This window comes from Triturus cristatus, chromosome 8 (genome assembly GCF_964204655.1).
Source record: "Triturus cristatus chromosome 8, aTriCri1.1, whole genome shotgun sequence".
NCBI lineage: Eukaryota > Metazoa > Chordata > Amphibia > Caudata > Salamandridae > Triturus > Triturus cristatus.
Genome location: NC_140591.1, coordinates 33,922,499 through 33,940,039, shown reverse-complemented (window position 1 = coordinate 33,940,039; position 17,541 = coordinate 33,922,499).

The following is a 17,541-nucleotide window of genomic DNA, read 5'->3' as shown; positions in this document are numbered from 1 at the left end:
AGTACCTCCCAGCCCTCATGTATCTCTCTCAGTCCCCGTGTATTAGTCCCTCCCAGCCCTCATGTATCTCTCTCAGTCCCTGTGTATTAGTCCCTCCCAGTCCTCATGTATCTCTCTCAGTCCCCATGTATTAGTCCCTCCTAGCCCTCATGTATCTCTCTCAGTCCCCATGTATTAGTACCTCCCAGCCCACATGTATCTCTCTCAGTCCCCGTGTATTAAGCCCTCCCGGCCCTCATGTATCTGTCTCAGTCCCCGTGTATTAGTCCCTCCCAAGCCTCATGTATCTCTTTTAGTGCCCGTGTATTAGTCCCTCCCAGCCCTCATGTATCTCTCTTAGTCCCTGATTATTAGTCCCTCCCAGCCCTCATGTATCTCTCTCAGTCCCCGTGTATTAGTCCCTCCCAGCCATCATGTATCTCTCTCAGTCCCAGTGTATTAGTCCCCCCAGCCCTCATGTATCTCTCTCAGTCCCCATGTATTAGTACCTCCCAGCCCTCATGTATCTCTCTCAATCCCCCTGTATTAGTCCCTCCCAGCCCTCATATATCTCTCTCAGTCCTAATGTATTAGTCCCTCCCAGCCCTCATGTATCTCTCTCAGTCCCCGTGTATTAGTCCCTCCCAGCCCTCATGTATCTCTCTCAGTCCCCTTGTATTAGTCCCTCCCTGCCCTCATGTATCTATCTCAGTCCCCGTGTATTAGAACCTCCCAGCCCTCATGTATCTCTCTCTAATCCCCAAGTAAAAAGTCCCTTCCAGACCTCAAGTATCTCTCTCAGTCCCCGTGTATAAGTCCCTCCCAGCCCTCATGTATCTCTCTCAGTCCCTGTGTATTAGTCCCTCCCAGCCCTCTTGTATCTCTCTCATTCCCCGTGTATTAGTCCCTCCCAGCCCTCATGTACCTCTCTTAGTCCCCTTGTATTAGTCCCTCCCAGCCCTCATATATCTCTCTCAGTCCCCGTGTATTAGTCCCTCCCAGCCCTCATGTATCTCTCTCAGTGCCTGTGTATTAGTCCCTCCCAGCCCTCATGTATCTCTCTCAGTCCCCGTGTATTAGTCCCTCCCAGCCCTCATGTATCTCTCTCAGTGCCTGTGTATTAGTCCCTCCCAGCCCTCATGTATCTCTCTCAGTCCCCGTGTATTAGTCCCTCCCAGCCCTCATGTATCTCTCTCTAATCCCCATGTAAAAAGTCCCTCCCAGACCTCATGTATCTCTCTCAGTCCCCGTGTATAAGTCCCTCCCAGCCCTCATGTATCTCTCTCAGTCCCCTTGTATTAGTCCCTCCCAGCCATCTTGTATCTCTCTCAGTCCCCGTGTATTAGTCCCTCCCAGCCCCCATGTATCTCTCTTAGTCCCCATATATTAGTCCCTCCCAACCCTCATGTATCTCTCTAAGTCGCAATGTATCAGTCCCTCCCAGCCCTCATGTATCTCTCTCAGTCCCCGTGTATTAGTCCCTCCCAGCCCTCATTTATCTCTCTCAGTCCGTGTGTATTAGTCCCTTCCAGCCCTCATGTATCTCTCTCAGTCCCCGTGTATTAGTCCTTCCCAGCCCTCATGTATCTCTCTCAGTCCCCTTGTATTAGTCCCTCCTAGCCCTCATGTATCTCTCTCAGTCCCTGTGTATTAGTCCCTCCCAGCCCTCATATATTTCTCTCAGTCCCTGTGTATTAGTTCCTCCCAGCCCTCATGTATCTCTCTCAGTGGCTGTGTATTAGTCCCTCCCAGCCCTCATGTATCCCTCTCAGTCCCCGTGTATTAGTCCCTTCTAGCCCTCATGTATCTCCCTCAGTCCCCGTGTATTAGTCCCTCCCCGCCCTCATGTATCTCTCTCAGTCCCCATGTATTAGCCCCTCCCAACCCTCATGTATCTCTCTCAGTCCCCATGTATTAGTCCCTCCCAGCCCTCATGTATCTCGCTCAGTCCCCGTGTATTAGTCCCTCCCAGCCATCATGTATCTCTCTCAGTCCCTATGTATTAGTCCCTCCCAGCCCTCATGTATCTCTCTCATTGTCTGTTAATTAGTACCTCCCAGCCCTCATGTATCTCTCTCAGTCCCTGTGTATTAGTCCCTCCCAGCCCTCATGTATCTCTCTCAGTGCCTGTGTATTAGTCCCTCCCAGCCCTCATGTATCTCTCTCAGTCCCCTTGTATTAGACCCTCCCAGTAATCCTGTATCTCTCTCAGTCCCCGTGTATTAGTCCCTCGCAACCCTCATGTATCTCTCCCAGTCCCAGTGTATTAGTCCCTCCCAGCCCTCATGTATCTCTCTCAGTGCCTGTGTGTTAGTCCCTCCCAGCCCTCATGTATCTCTCTCAGTCCCCATGTATTAGTCCCTCACAGCCCTCATTTATCTCTCTCAGTCCCCGTGTATTAGTCCCTCCCAGCCCTCATGAATCTCTCTCAGTCCCCGTGTATTAGTCCCTCCCAGCCCTCATGTATCTCTCTCAGTGCTTGTGTATTAGTCCCTCCCAGCCCTCATGTATCTCTCTCAGTCCCCTTGTATTAGTCCCTCCCAGCCATCCTGTATCTCTCTCAGTCCCCGTGTATTAGTCCCTCGCAACCCTCATGTATCTCTCCCAGTCCCAGTGTATTAGTCCCTCCCAGCGCTCATGTATCTCTCTCAGTGCCTGTGTATTAGTCCCTCCCAGCCCTCATGTATCTCTCTCAGTCCCCATGTATTAGTCCCTCGCAGCCCTCATTTATCTCTCTCAGTCCCCGTGTATTAGTCCCTCCCAGCCCTCATGAATCTCTCTCAGTCCCCGTGTATTAGTACCTCCCAGCCCTCATGTATCTCTCTCAGTCCCCGTGTATTAGTCCCTCCCAGCCCTCATGTATCTCTCTCAGTCCCTGTGTATTAGTCCCTCCCAGTCCTCATGTATCTCTCTCAGTCCCCATGTATTAGTCCCTCCTAGCCCTCATGTATCTCTCTCAGTCCCCATGTATTAGTACCTCCCAGCCCACATGTATCTCTCTCAGTCCCCGTGTATTAAGCCCTCCCGGCCCTCATGTATCTGTCTCAGTCCCCGTGTATTAGTCCCTCCCAAGCCTCATGTATCTCTTTTAGTGCCCGTGTATTAGTCCCTCCCAGCCCTCATGTATCTCTCTTAGTCCCTGATTATTAGTCCCTCCCAGCCCTCATGTATCTCTCTCAGTCCCCGTGTATTAGTCCCTCCCAGCCATCATGTATCTCTCTCAGTCCCAGTGTATTAGTCCCCCCAGCCCTCATGTATCTCTCTCAGTCCCCATGTATTAGTACCTCCCAGCCCTCATGTATCTCTCTCAATCCCCCTGTATTAGTCCCTCCCAGCCCTCATATATCTCTCTCAGTCCTAATGTATTAGTCCCTCCCAGCCCTCATGTATCTCTCTCAGTCCCCGTGTATTAGTCCCTCCCAGCCCTCATGTATCTCTCTCAGTCCCCTTGTATTAGTCCCTCCCTGCCCTCATGTATCTATCTCAGTCCCCGTGTATTAGAACCTCCCAGCCCTCATGTATCTCTCTCTAATCCCCAAGTAAAAAGTCCCTTCCAGACCTCATGTATCTCTCTCAGTCCCCGTGTATAAGTCCCTCCCAGCCCTCATGTATCTCTCTCAGTCCCTGTGTATTAGTCCCTCCCAGCCCTCTTGTATCTCTCTCATTCCCCGTGTATTAGTCCCTCCCAGCCCTCATGTACCTCTCTTAGTCCCCTTGTATTAGTCCCTCCCAGCCCTCATATATCTCTCTCAGTCCCCGTGTATTAGTCCCTCCCAGCCCTCATGTATCTCTCTCAGTGCCTGTGTATTAGTCCCTCCCAGCCCTCATGTATCTCTCTCAGTCCCCGTGTATTAGTCCCTCCCAGCCCTCATGTATCTCTCTCAGTGCCTGTGTATTAGTCCCTCCCAGCCCTCATGTATCTCTCTCAGTCCCCGTGTATTAGTCCCTCCCAGCCCTCATGTATCTCTCTCTAATCCCCATGTAAAAAGTCCCTCCCAGACCTCATGTATCTCTCTCAGTCCCCGTGTATAAGTCCCTCCCAGCCCTCATGTATCTCTCTCAGTCCCCATATATTAGTCCCTCCCAACCCTCATGTATCTCTCTAAGTCGCAATGTATCAGTCCCTCCCAGCCCTCATGTATCTCTCTCAGTCCCCGTGTATTAGTCCCTCCCAGCCCTCATTTATCTCTCTCAGTCCGTGTGTATTAGTCCCTTCCAGCCCTCATGTATCTCTCTCAGTCCCCGTGTATTAGTCCTTCCCAGCCCTCATGTATCTCTCTCAGTCCCCTTGTATTAGTCCCTCCTAGCCCTCATGTATCTCTCTCAGTCCCTGTGTATTAGTCCCTCCCAGCCCTCATATATTTCTCTCAGTCCCTGTGTATTAGTTCCTCCCAGCCCTCATGTATCTCTCTCAGTGGCTGTGTATTAGTCCCTCCCAGCCCTCCTGTATCTCTCTCAGTCCCCGTGTATTTGTCCCTCCCAACCCTAATGTATCTCTCTCAGTCCCAGTGTATTAGTCCCTCCCAGCCCTCATGTATCTCTCTCAGTGCCTGTGTATTAGTCCCTCCCAGCCCTCATGTATCTCTCTCAGTCCCCATGTATTAGTCCCTCCCAGCCCTCATGTATCTCTCTCAGTCCCTGTGTATTAGTCCCGCCCAGCCCTCATGTATCTCTCTCAGTCCCCATGTATTAGTCCCTTCTAGCCCTCATGTATCTCTCTCAGTCCCCGTGTATTAGTCCCTCCCCGTCCTCATGTATCTCTCTCAGTCCCCATGCATTAGCCCCTCCCAACCCTCATGTATCTCTCTCAGTCCCCATGTATTAGTCTCTCCCAGCCCTCATGTATCTCGCTCAGTCCCCGTGTATTAGTCCCTCCCAGCCCTCATGTATCTCTCTCAGTCCCTATGTATTAGTCCCTCCCAGCCCTCCTGTATCTCTCTCAGTCCCCGTGTATTAGTCCCTCCCAACCTTCATGTATCTCTCGCAGTCCCAGTGTATTAGTCCCTCCCAGCCCTCATGTATCTCTCTCAGTGCCTGTGTATTAGTCCCTCCCAGCCTTCATGTATCTCTCTCAGTCCCCATGTATTAGTCCCTCCCAGCCCTCATGTATCTCTCTCAGTCCCCGTGTATTAGTCCCTTCTAGCCCTCATGTATCTCTCTCAGTCCCCGTGTATTAGTTCCTCCCCGCCCTCAAGTATCTCTCTCAGTCCCCATGTATTAGCCCCTCCCAACCTTCATGTATCTCTCTCAGTCCCCATGTATTAGTCCCTCCCAGCCCTCATATATCTCGCTCAGTCCCCGTGTATTAGTCCCTCCCAGACCTCATGTATCTCTCTCAGTCCCTATGTATTAGTCCCCCCCAGCCCTCATGTATCTCTCTCATTGTCTGTTAATTAGTACCTCCCAGCCCTCATGTATCTCTCTCAGTCCCCGTGTATTAGTCCCTCCCAACTCTCATGTATCTCTCTCAGTCCCTATGTATTAGTCCCCCCCAGCCCTCATGTATCTCTCTCATTGTCAGTTAATTAGTACCTCCCAGCCCTCATGTATCTCTCTCAGTCCCCGTGTATTAGTCCCTCCCAACTCTCATGTATCTTTCTCAGTCCCAGTGTATTAGTCCCTCCCAGCCCTCATGTATCTCTCTCAGTCCCCGTGTATTAGTCCCTCCCAGCCCTCATGTACCTCTCTTAGTCCCCTTGTATTAGTCCCTCCCAGCCCTCATATATCTCTCTCAGTCCCCGTGTATTAGTCCCTCCCAGCCCTCATGTATCTCTCTCAGTGCCTGTGTATTAGTCCCTCCCAGCCCTCATGTATCTCTCTCAGTCCCCGTGTATTAGTCCCTCCCAGCCCTCATGTATCTCTCTCAGTGCCTGTGTATTAGTCCCTCCCAGCCCTCATGTATCTCTCTCAGTCCCCGTGTATTAGTCCCTCCCAGCCCTCATGTATCTCTCTCTAATCACCATGTAAAAAGTCTCTCCCAGACCTCATGTATCTCTCTCAGTCCCCGTGTATAAGTCCCTCCCAGCCCTCATGTATCTCTCTCAGTCCCCTTGTATTAGTCCCTCCCAGCCATCTTGTATCTCTCTCAGTCCCCGTGTATTAGTCCCTCCCAGCCCCCATGTATCTCTCTTAGTCCCCATATATTAGTCCCTCCCAACCCTCATGTATCTCTCTAAGTCGCAATGTATCAGTCCCTCCCAGCCCTCATGTATCTCTCTCAGTCCCCGTGTATTAGTCCCTCCCAGCCCTCATTTATCTCTCTCAGTCCGTGTGTATTAGTCCCTTCCAGCCCTCATGTATCTCTCTCAGTCCCCGTGTATTAGTCCTTCCCAGCCCTCATGTATCTCTCTCAGTCCCCTTGTATTAGTCCCTCCCAGCCCTCATGTATCTCTCTCTAATCACCATGTAAAAAGTCTCTCCCAGACCTCATGTATCTCTCTCAGTCCCCGTGTATAAGTCCCTCCCAGCCCTCATGTATCTCTCTCAGTCCCCTTGTATTAGTCCCTCCCAGCCATCTTGTATCTCTCTCAGTCCCCGTGTATTAGTCCCTCCCAGCCCCCATGTATCTCTCTTAGTCCCCATATATTAGTCCCTCCCAACCCTCATGTATCTCTCTAAGTCGCAATGTATCAGTCCCTCCCAGCCCTCATGTATCTCTCTCAGTCCCCGTGTATTAGTCCCTCCCAGCCCTCATTTATCTCTCTCAGTCCGTGTGTATTAGTCCCTTCCAGCCCTCATGTATCTCTCTCAGTCCCCGTGTATTAGTCCTTCCCAGCCCTCATGTATCTCTCTCAGTCCCCTTGTATTAGTCCCTCCTAGCCCTCATGTATCTCTCTCAGTCCCTGTGTATTAGTCCCTCCCAGCCCTCATATATTTCTCTCAGTCCCTGTGTATTAGTTCCTCCCAGCCCTCATGTATCTCTCTCAGTGGCTGTGTATTAGTCCCTCCCAGCCCTCCTGTATCTCTCTCAGTCCCCGTGTATTTGTCCCTCCCAACCCTAATGTATCTCTCTCAGTCCCAGTGTATTAGTCCCTCCCAGCCCTCATGTATCTCTCTCAGTGCCTGTGTATTAGTCCCTCCCAGCCCTCATGTATCTCTCTCAGTCCCCATGTATTAGTCCCTCCCAGCCCTCATGTATCTCTCTCAGTCCCTGTGTATTAGTCCCGCCCAGCCCTCATGTATCTCTCTCAGTCCCCATGTATTAGTCCCTTCTAGCCCTCATGTATCTCTCTCAGTCCCCGTGTATTAGTCCCTCCCCGTCCTCATGTATCTCTCTCAGTCCCCATGCATTAGCCCCTCCCAACCCTCATGTATCTCTCTCAGTCCCCATGTATTAGTCTCTCCCAGCCCTCATGTATCTCGCTCAGTCCCCGTGTATTAGTCCCTCCCAGCCCTCATGTATCTCTCTCAGTCCCTAGGTCTTAGTCCCTCCCAGCCCTCCTGTATCTCTCTCAGTCCCCGTGTATTAGTCCCTCCCAACCTTCATGTATCTCTCGCAGTCCCAGTGTATTAGTCCCTCCCAGCCCTCATGTATCTCTCTCAGTGCCTGTGTATTAGTCCCTCCCAGCCTTCATGTATCTCTCTCAGTCCCCATGTATTAGTCCCTCCCAGCCCTCATGTATCTCTCTCAGTCCCCGTGTATTAGTCCCTTCTAGCCCTCATGTATCTCTCTCAGTCCCCGTATATTAGTTCCTCCCCGCCCTCATGTATCTCTCTCAGTCCCCATGTATTAGCCCCTCCCAACCTTCATGTATCTCTCTCAGTCCCCATGTATTAGTCCCTCCCAGCCCTCATATATCTCGCTCAGTCGCCGTGTATTAGTCCCTCCCAGACCTCATGTATCTCTCTTAGTCCCTATGTATTAGCCCCCCCCAGCCCTCATGTATCTCTCTCATTGTCTGTTAATTAGTACCTCCCAGCCCTCATGTATCTCTCTCAGTCCCCGTGTATTAGTCCCTCCCAACTCTCATGTATCTTTCTCAGTCCCAGTGTATTAGTCCCTCCCAGCCCTCATGTATCTCTCTCAGTGCCTGTGCATTAGTCCCTCCCAGCCCTCATGTATCTCTCTCAGTCCCCTTGTATTAGTCCCTCCCAGCCCTCCTGTATCTCTCTCAGTCCCCGTGTATTAGTCCCTCCCAACTCTCATGTATCTCTCTCAGTCCCCATGTATTAGTCCCTCCCAGCCCTCATGTATCTCTCTCAGTCCCTGTGTAGTAGTACCTCCCAACCCTCATGTATATCTCTCAGTCCCAGTGTATTAGTCCCTCCCAGCCCTCATGTATCTCTCTCAGTGCCTGTGTATTAGTCCCTCCCAGCCCTCATGTGTCTCTCTCAGTCCCCATGTATTAGTCCCTCCCAGCCCTCATGTATCTCTCTCAGTCCCCGTGTATTAGTCCCTTCTAGCCCTCATGTATCTCTCTCAGTCCCCGTGTATTAGTCCCTCCCTGCCCTCATGTATCTCTCTCAGTCCCCATGTATTAGCCCCTCCCAACCTTCATGTATCTCTCTCAGTCCCCATGTATTAGTCCCTCCCAGCCCTCATGTATCTCGCTCAGTCCCCGTGTATTAGTCCCTCCCAGACCTCATGTATCTTTCTCAGTCCCTATGTATTAGTCCCTCCCAGCCCTCATGTATCTCTCTCATTGTCTGTTAATTAGTACCTCCCAGCCCTCATGTATCTCTCTCAGTCCCCGTGTATTAGTCCCTCCCAACTCTCATGTATCTCTCTCAGTCCCAGTGTATTAGTCCCTCCCAGCCCTCATGTATCTCTCTCAGTGCCTGTGTATTAGTCCCTCCCAGCCCTCATGTATCTCTCTCAGTCCCCTTGTATTAGTCCCTCCCAGCCCTCCTGTATCTCTCTCAGTCCCCGTGTATTACTCCCTCCCAACTCTCATGTATCTCTCTCAGTCCCCATGTATTAGTCCCTCCCAGCCCTCATGTATCTCTCTCAGTCCCCGTGTAGTAGTACCTCCCAACCCTCATGTATCTCTCTCAGTCCCAGTGTATTAGTCCCTCCCAGCCCTCATGTATCTCTCTCAGTGCCTGTGTATTAGTCCCTCCCAGCCCTCATGTATCTCTCTCAGTCCCCATGTATTAGTCCCTCCCAGCCCTCATGTATCTCTCTCAGTCCCCATGTATTAGTCCCTTCTAGCCCTCATGTATCTCTCTCAGTCCCCATGTATTAGTCCCTCCCCGCCCTCATGTATCTCTCTCAGTCCCCATGTATTAGCCCCTCCCAACCCTCATGTATCTCTCTCAGTCCCCATGTATTAGTCCCTCCCAGCCCTCATGTATCTCGCTCAGTCCCCGTGTATTAGTCCCTCCCAGCCCTCATGTATCTCTCTCAGTCCCTATGTATTAGTCCCTCCCAGCCCTCCTGTATCTCTCTCAGTCCCCGTGTATTAGTCCCTCCCAGCCCTCATGTATCTCTCTCAGTCCCAGTGTATTAGTCCCTTCCAGCCCTCATGTATCTCTCTCAGTGCCTGTGTATTAGTCCCTCCCAGCCCTTCTGTATCTCTCTCAGTCCCCATGTATTAGTCCCTCCCAGCCCTCATGTATCTCTCTCAGTCCCCGTGTATTAGTCCCTTCTAGCCCTCATGTATCTCTCTCATTCCCCGTGTATTAGTCCCTCCCCGCCCTCATGTATCTCTCTCAGTCCCCATGTATTAGCCCCTCCCAACCCTCATGTATCTCTCTCAGTCCCCATGTATTAGTCCCTCCCAGCCCTCATGTATCTCGCTCAGTCCCCGTGTATTAGTCCCTCCCAGCCCTCATGTATCTCTCTCAGTCCCTATGTATTAGTCCCTCCCAGCCCTCATGTATCTCTCTCATTGTCTGTTAATTAGTACCTCCCAGCCCTCATGTATCTCTCTCAGTGCCTGTGTATTAGTCCCTCCCAGCCCTCATGTATCTCTCTCAGTCCCCTTGTATTAGTCCCTCCCAGCCATCCTGTATCTCTCTCAGTCCCCGTGTATTAGTCCCTCGCAACCCTCATGTATCTCTCTCAGTCCCAGTGTATTAGTCCCTCCCAGCCCTCATGTATCTCTCTCAGTGCCTGTGTATTAGTCCCTCCCAGCCCTCATGTATCTCTCTCAGTCCCCATGTATTAGTCCCTCGCAGCCCTCATTTATCTCTCTCAGTCCCCGTGTATTAGTCCCTCCCAGCCCTCATGTATCTCTCTCAGTCTCCGTGTATTAGTCCCTCCCAGTCCTCATGTATCTCTCTCAGTCCCCATGTATTAGTCCCTCCTAGCCCTCATGTATCTCTCTCAGTCCCCATGTATTAGTACCTCCCAGCCCACATGTATCTCTCTCAGTCCCCGTGTATTAAGCCCTCCCGGCCCTCATGTATCTCTCTCAGTCCCCGTGTATTAGTCCCTCCCAAGCCTCATGTATCTCTTTCAGTGCCCGTGTATTAGTCCCTCCCAGCCCTCATGTATCTCTCTTAGTCCCTGATTATTAGTCCCTCCCAGCCCTCATGTATCTCTCTCAGTCCCTGTGTATTAGTCCCTCTCAGCCCTCATGTATCTCTCTCAGTCCCAGTGTATTAGTCCCCCCCAGCCCTCATGTATCTCTCTCAGTCCCCATGTATTAGTACCTCCCAGCCCTCATGTATCTCTCTCAATCCCCCTGTATTAGTCCCTCCCAGCCCTCATATATCTCTCTCAGTCCCAATGTATTAGTCCCTCCCAGCCCTCATGTATCTCTCTCAGTCCCCGTGTATTAGTCCCTCCCAGCCCTCATGTGTCTCTCTCAGTCCCTGTGTATTAGTCCCTCCCAGCCCTCATGTATCTCTCTCAGTCCCCGTGTATTAGTCCCTCCCAGCCCTCTTGTATCTCTCTCAGTCCCCATGTATTAGTCCCTCCCAGCCCTCATGTATCTCTCTCAGTCCCCGTGTATTAGTCCCTTCTAGCCCTCATGTATCTCTCTCAGTCCCCGTGTATTAGTCCCTCCCCGCCCTCATGTATCTCTCTCAGTCCCCATGTATTAGCCCCTCCCAACCCTCATGTATCTCTCTCAGTCCCCATGTATTAGTCCCTCCCAGCCCTCATGTATCTCGCTCAGTACCCGTGTATTAGTCCCTCCCAGCCCTCATGTATCTCTCTCAGTCCCTATGTATTAGTCCCTCCCAGCCCTCATGTATCTCTCTCATTGTCTGTTAATTAGTACCTCCCAGCCCTCATGTATCTCTCTCAGTGCCTGTGTATTAGTCCCTCCCAGCCCTCATGTATCTCTCTCAGTCCCCTTGTATTAGTCCCTCCCAGCCATCCTGTATCTCTCTCAGTCCCCGTGTATTAGTCCCTCGCAACCCTCATGTATCTCTCTCAGTCCCAGTGTATTAGTCCCTCCCAGCCCTCATGTATCTCTCTCAGTGCCTGTGTATTAGTCCCTCCCAGCCCTCATGTATCTCTCTCAGTCCCCATGTATTAGTCCCTCGCAGCCCTCATTTATCTCTCTCAGTCCCCGTGTATTAGTCCCTCACAGCCCTCATGTATCTCTCTCAGTCTCCGTGTATTAGTCCCTCCCAGTCCTCATGTATCTCTCTCAGTCCCCATGTATTAGTCCCTCCTAGCCCTCATGTATCTCTCTCAGTCCCCATGTATTAGTACCTCCCAGCCCACATGTATCTCTCTCAGTCCCCGTGTATTAGTCCCTCCCAGCCCTCATGTATCTCTCTCAGTCCCTATGTCTTAGTCCCTCCCAGCCCTCCTGTATCTCTCTCAGTCCCCGTGTATTAGTCCCTCCCAACCTTCATGTATCTCTCGCAGTACCAGTGTATTAGTCCCTCCCAGCCCTCATGTATCTCTCTCAGTGCCTGTGTATTAGTCCCTCCCAGCCTTCATGTATCTCTCTCAGTCCCCATGTATTAGTCCCTCCCAGCCCTCATGTATCTCTCTCAGTCCCCGTGTATTAGTCCCTTCTAGCCCTCATGTATCTCTCTCAGTCCCCGTATATTAGTTCCTCCCCGCCCTCATGTATCTCTCTCAGTCCCCATGTATTAGCCCCTCCCAACCTTCATGTATCTCTCTCAGTCCCCATGTATTAGTCCCTCCCAGCCCTCATATATCTCGCTCAGTCCCCGTGTATTAGTCCCTCCCAGACCTCATGTATCTCTCTTAGTCCCTATGTATTAGTCCCCCCCAGCCCTCATGTATCTCTCTCATTGTCTGTTAATTAGTACCTCCCAGCCCTCATGTATCTCTCTCAGTCCCCGTGTATTAGTCCCTCCCAACTCTCATGTATCTTTCTCAGTCCCAGTGTATTAGTCCCTCCCAGCCCTCATGTATCTCTCTCAGTGCCTGTGCATTAGTCCCTCCCAGCCCTCATGTATCTCTCTCAGTCCCCTTGTATTAGTCCCTCCCAGCCCTCCTGTATCTCTCTCAGTCCCCGTGTATTAGTCCCTCCCAACTCTCATGTATCTCTCTCAGTCCCCATGTATTAGTCCCTCCCAGCCCTCATGTATCTCTCTCAGTCCCTGTGTAGTAGTACCTCCCAACCCTCATGTATATCTCTCAGTCCCAGTGTATTAGTCCCTCCCAGCCCTCATGTATCTCTCTCAGTGCCTGTGTATTAGTCCCTCCCAGCCCTCATGTGTCTCTCTCAGTCCCCATGTATTAGTCCCTCCCAGCCCTCATGTATCTCTCTCAGTCCCCGTGTATTAGTCCCTTCTAGCCCTCATGTATCTCTCTCAGTCCCCGTGTATTAGTCCCTCCCTGCCCTCATGTATCTCTCTCAGTCCCCATGTATTAGCCCCTCCCAACCTTCATGTATCTCTCTCAGTCCCCATGTATTAGTCCCTCCCAGCCCTCATGTATCTCGCTCAGTCCCCGTGTATTAGTCCCTCCCAGACCTCATGTATCTTTCTCAGTCCCTATGTATTAGTCCCTCCCAGCCCTCATGTATCTCTCTCATTGTCTGTTAATTAGTACCTCCCAGCCCTCATGTATCTCTCTCAGTCCCCGTGTATTAGTCCCTCCCAACTCTCATGTATCTCTCTCAGTCCCAGTGTATTAGTCCCTCCCAGCCCTCATGTATCTCTCTCAGTGCCTGTGTATTAGTCCCTCCCAGCCCTCATGTATCTCTCTCAGTCCCCTTGTATTAGTCCCTCCCAGCCCTCCTGTATCTCTCTCAGTCCCCGTGTATTACTCCCTCCCAACTCTCATGTATCTCTCTCAGTCCCCATGTATTAGTCCCTCCCAGCCCTCATGTATCTCTCTCAGTCCCCGTGTAGTAGTACCTCCCAACCCTCATGTATCTCTCTCAGTCCCAGTGTATTAGTCCCTCCCAGCCCTCATGTATCTCTCTCAGTGCCTGTGTATTAGTCCCTCCCAGCCCTCATGTATCTCTCTCAGTCCCCATGTATTAGTCCCTCCCAGCCCTCATGTATCTCTCTCAGTCCCCATGTATTAGTCCCTTCTAGCCCTCATGTATCTCTCTCAGTCCCCATGTATTAGTCCCTCCCCGCCCTCATGTATCTCTCTCAGTCCCCATGTATTAGCCCCTCCCAACCCTCATGTATCTCTCTCAGTCCCCATGTATTAGTCCCTCCCAGCCCTCATGTATCTCGCTCAGTCCCCGTGTATTAGTCCCTCCCAGCCCTCATGTATCTCTCTCAGTCCCTATGTATTAGTCCCTCCCAGCCCTCCTGTATCTCTCTCAGTCCCCGTGTATTAGTCCCTCCCAGCCCTCATGTATCTCTCTCAGTCCCAGTGTATTAGTCCCTTCCAGCCCTCATGTATCTCTCTCAGTGCCTGTGTATTAGTCCCTCCCAGCCCTTCTGTATCTCTCTCAGTCCCCATGTATTAGTCCCTCCCAGCCCTCATGTATCTCTCTCAGTCCCCGTGTATTAGTCCCTTCTAGCCCTCATGTATCTCTCTCATTCCCCGTGTATTAGTCCCTCCCCGCCCTCATGTATCTCTCTCAGTCCCCATGTATTAGCCCCTCCCAACCCTCATGTATCTCTCTCAGTCCCCATGTATTAGTCCCTCCCAGCCCTCATGTATCTCGCTCAGTCCCCGTGTATTAGTCCCTCCCAGCCCTCATGTATCTCTCTCAGTCCCTATGTATTAGTCCCTCCCAGCCCTCATGTATCTCTCTCATTGTCTGTTAATTAGTACCTCCCAGCCCTCATGTATCTCTCTCAGTGCCTGTGTATTAGTCCCTCCCAGCCCTCATGTATCTCTCTCAGTCCCCTTGTATTAGTCCCTCCCAGCCATCCTGTATCTCTCTCAGTCCCCGTGTATTAGTCCCTCGCAACCCTCATGTATCTCTCTCAGTCCCAGTGTATTAGTCCCTCCCAGCCCTCATGTATCTCTCTCAGTGCCTGTGTATTAGTCCCTCCCAGCCCTCATGTATCTCTCTCAGTCCCCATGTATTAGTCCCTCGCAGCCCTCATTTATCTCTCTCAGTCCCCGTGTATTAGTCCCTCCCAGCCCTCATGTATCTCTCTCAGTCTCCGTGTATTAGTCCCTCCCAGTCCTCCTGTATCTCTCTCAGTCCCCATGTATTAGTCCCTCCTAGCCCTCATGTATCTCTCTCAGTCCCCATGTATTAGTACCTCCCAGCCCACATGTATCTCTCTCAGTCCCCGTGTATTAAGCCCTCCCGGCCCTCATGTATCTCTCTCAGTCCCCGTGTATTAGTCCCTCCCAAGCCTCATGTATCTCTTTCAGTGCCCGTGTATTAGTCCCTCCCAGCCCTCATGTATCTCTCTAAGTCCCTGATTATTAGTCCCTCCCAGCCCTCATGTATCTCTCTCAGTCCCTGTGTATTAGTCCCTCTCAGCCCTCATGTATCTCTCTCAGTCCCAGTGTATTAGTCCCCCCCAGCCCTCATGTATCTCTCTCAGTCCCCATGTATTAGTACCTCCCAGCCCTCATGTATCTCTCTCAATCCCCCTGTATTAGTCCCTCCCAGCCCTCATATATCTCTCTCAGTCCCAATGTATTAGTCCCTCCCAGCCCTCATGTATCTCTCTCAGTCCCCGTGTATTAGTCCCTCCCAGCCCTCATGTGTCTCTCTCAGTCCCTGTGTATTAGTCCCTCCCAGCCCTCATGTATCTCTCTCAGTCCCCGTGTATTAGTCCCTCCCAGCCCTCTTGTATCTCTCTCAGTCCCCATGTATTAGTCCCTCCCAGCCCTCATGTATCTCTCTCAGTCCCCGTGTATTAGTCCCTTCTAGCCCTCATGTATCTCTCTCAGTCCCCGTGTATTAGTCCCTCCCCGCCCTCATGTATCTCTCTCAGTCCCCATGTATTAGCCCCTCCCAACCCTCATGTATCTCTCTCAGTCCCCATGTATTAGTCCCTCCCAGCCCTCATGTATCTCGCTCAGTCCCCGTGTATTAGTCCCTCCCAGCCCTCATGTATCTCTCTCAGTCCCTATGTATTAGTCCCTCCCAGCCCTCATGTATCTCTCTCATTGTCTGTTAATTAGTACCTCCCAGCCCTCATGTATCTCTCTCAGTGCCTGTGTATTAGTCCCTCCCAGCCCTCATGTATCTCTCTCAGTCCCCTTGTATTAGTCCCTCCCAGCCATCCTGTATCTCTCTCAGTCCCCGTGTATTAGTCCCTCGCAACCCTCATGTATCTCTCTCAGTCCCAGTGTATTAGTCCCTCCCAGCCCTCATGTATCTCTCTCAGTGCCTGTGTATTAGTCCCTCCCAGCCCTCATGTATCTCTCTCAGTCCCCATGTATTAGTCCCTCGCAGCCCTCATTTATCTCTCTCAGTCCCCGTGTATTAGTCCCTCCCAGCCCTCATGTATCTCTCTCAGTCTCCGTGTATTAGTCCCTCCCAGTCCTAATGTATCTCTCTCAGTCCCCATGTATTAGTCCCTCCTAGCCCTCATGTATCTCTCTCAGTCCCCATGTATTAGTACCTCCCAGCCCACAAGTATCTCTCTCAGTCCCCGTGTATTAAGCCCTCCCGGCCCTCATGTATCTCTCTCAGTCCCCGTGTATTAGTCCCTCCCAGCCCTCATGTATCTCTTTCAGTGCCCGTGTATTAGTCCCTCCCAGCCCTCATGTATCTCTCTTAGTCCCTGATTATTAGTCCCTCCCAGCCCTCATGTATCTCTCTCAGTCCCTGTGTATTAGTCCCTCCCAGCCCTCATGTATCTCTCTCAGTCCCAGTGTATTAGTCCCCCCCAGCCCTCATGTATCTCTCTCAGTCCCCATGTATTAGTACCTCCCAGCCCTCATGTATCTCTCTCAATCCCCCTGTATTAGTCCCTCCCAGCCCTCATATATCTCTTTCAGTCCCAATGTATTAGTCACTCCCAGCCCTCATGTATCTCTCTCAGTCCCCGTGTATTAGTCCCTCCCAGCCCTCATGTTTCTCTCTCAGTCCCTGTGTATTAGTCCCTCCCAGCCCTCATGTATCTCTCTCTGTCCCCGTGTATTAGTCCCTCCCAGCCCTCTTGTATCTCTCTCAGTCCCCGTGTATTAGTCCCTCCCAGCCCTCTTGTATCTCTCTCAGTCCCCGTGTATTAGTCCCTCCCAGCCCTCATGTATCTATCTCAGTCTCCATGTATTAGAACCTCCCAGCCCTCATGTATCTCTCTCTAATCCCCAAGTAAAAAGTCCCTTCCAGACCTCATGTATCTCTCTCAGTCCCCGTGTATAAGTCCCTCCCAGCCCCCATGTATCTCTCTCAGTCCCCGTGTATTAGTCCCTCCCAGCCCTCTTGTATCTCTCTCAGTCCCCGTGTATTAGTCCCTCCCAGCCCTCATGTACCTCTCTTAGTCCCTGTGTATTAGTCCCTCCCAGCCCTCATATATCTCTCTCAGTCCCCGTGTATTAGTCCCTCCCAGCCCTCATGTATCTCTCTCAGTGCCTGTGTATTAGTCCCTCCCAGCCCTCATGTATCTCTCTCAGTCCCCGTGTATTAGTCCCTCCCAGCCCTCATGTATCTCTCTCAGTCCCCGTGTATTTGTCCCTTCCAGCCCTCATGTATCTCTCTCAGTCCCCATGTATTAGTCCTTCCCAGTCCAATTGTATCTCTCCCAGTCCCCATGTATTAGTCCCTCCCAGCCCTCATGTATCTCTCTCAGTCCCAGAGTATTAGTCCCTCCCTGCCCTTATGTATCTCTCTCAGTCCCTGTGTATTAGTACCTCCCAGCCTTCATGTATCTCTCTCAGTCCCCATGTATTAGTCCCTCCCAGGCCTCATATATCTCTCTCAGTCTCCGTGTATTAGTCCCTCCCAGCCCTCATGTATCCCTCTTAGGCCCCGTGTATTAGTCCCTCCCAGCCCTCATATATCTCTCTCAGTCCCTGTGTATTAGTCCCTCCCAGCCCTCATGTATCTCTCTCAGTCCCCGTGTATTAGTCCCTCCCAGCCCTCATGTATCTCTCTCAGTCCCCGTGTATAAGTTCCTCCCAGCCCTCATGTATCTCTCTCAGTCCCCGTGTATCAGTCCCTCCCAGCCCTCATGTATCTCTCTCAGTCCCCGTGTATTAATCCCTCCCAGCCCCCATGTATCTCTCTCAGTCCCTGTGTATTAGTCCTCCCAGCCCTCATGTATATCTCTCAGTCCCCGTGTATTAGTCCCTCCCAGCCCTCA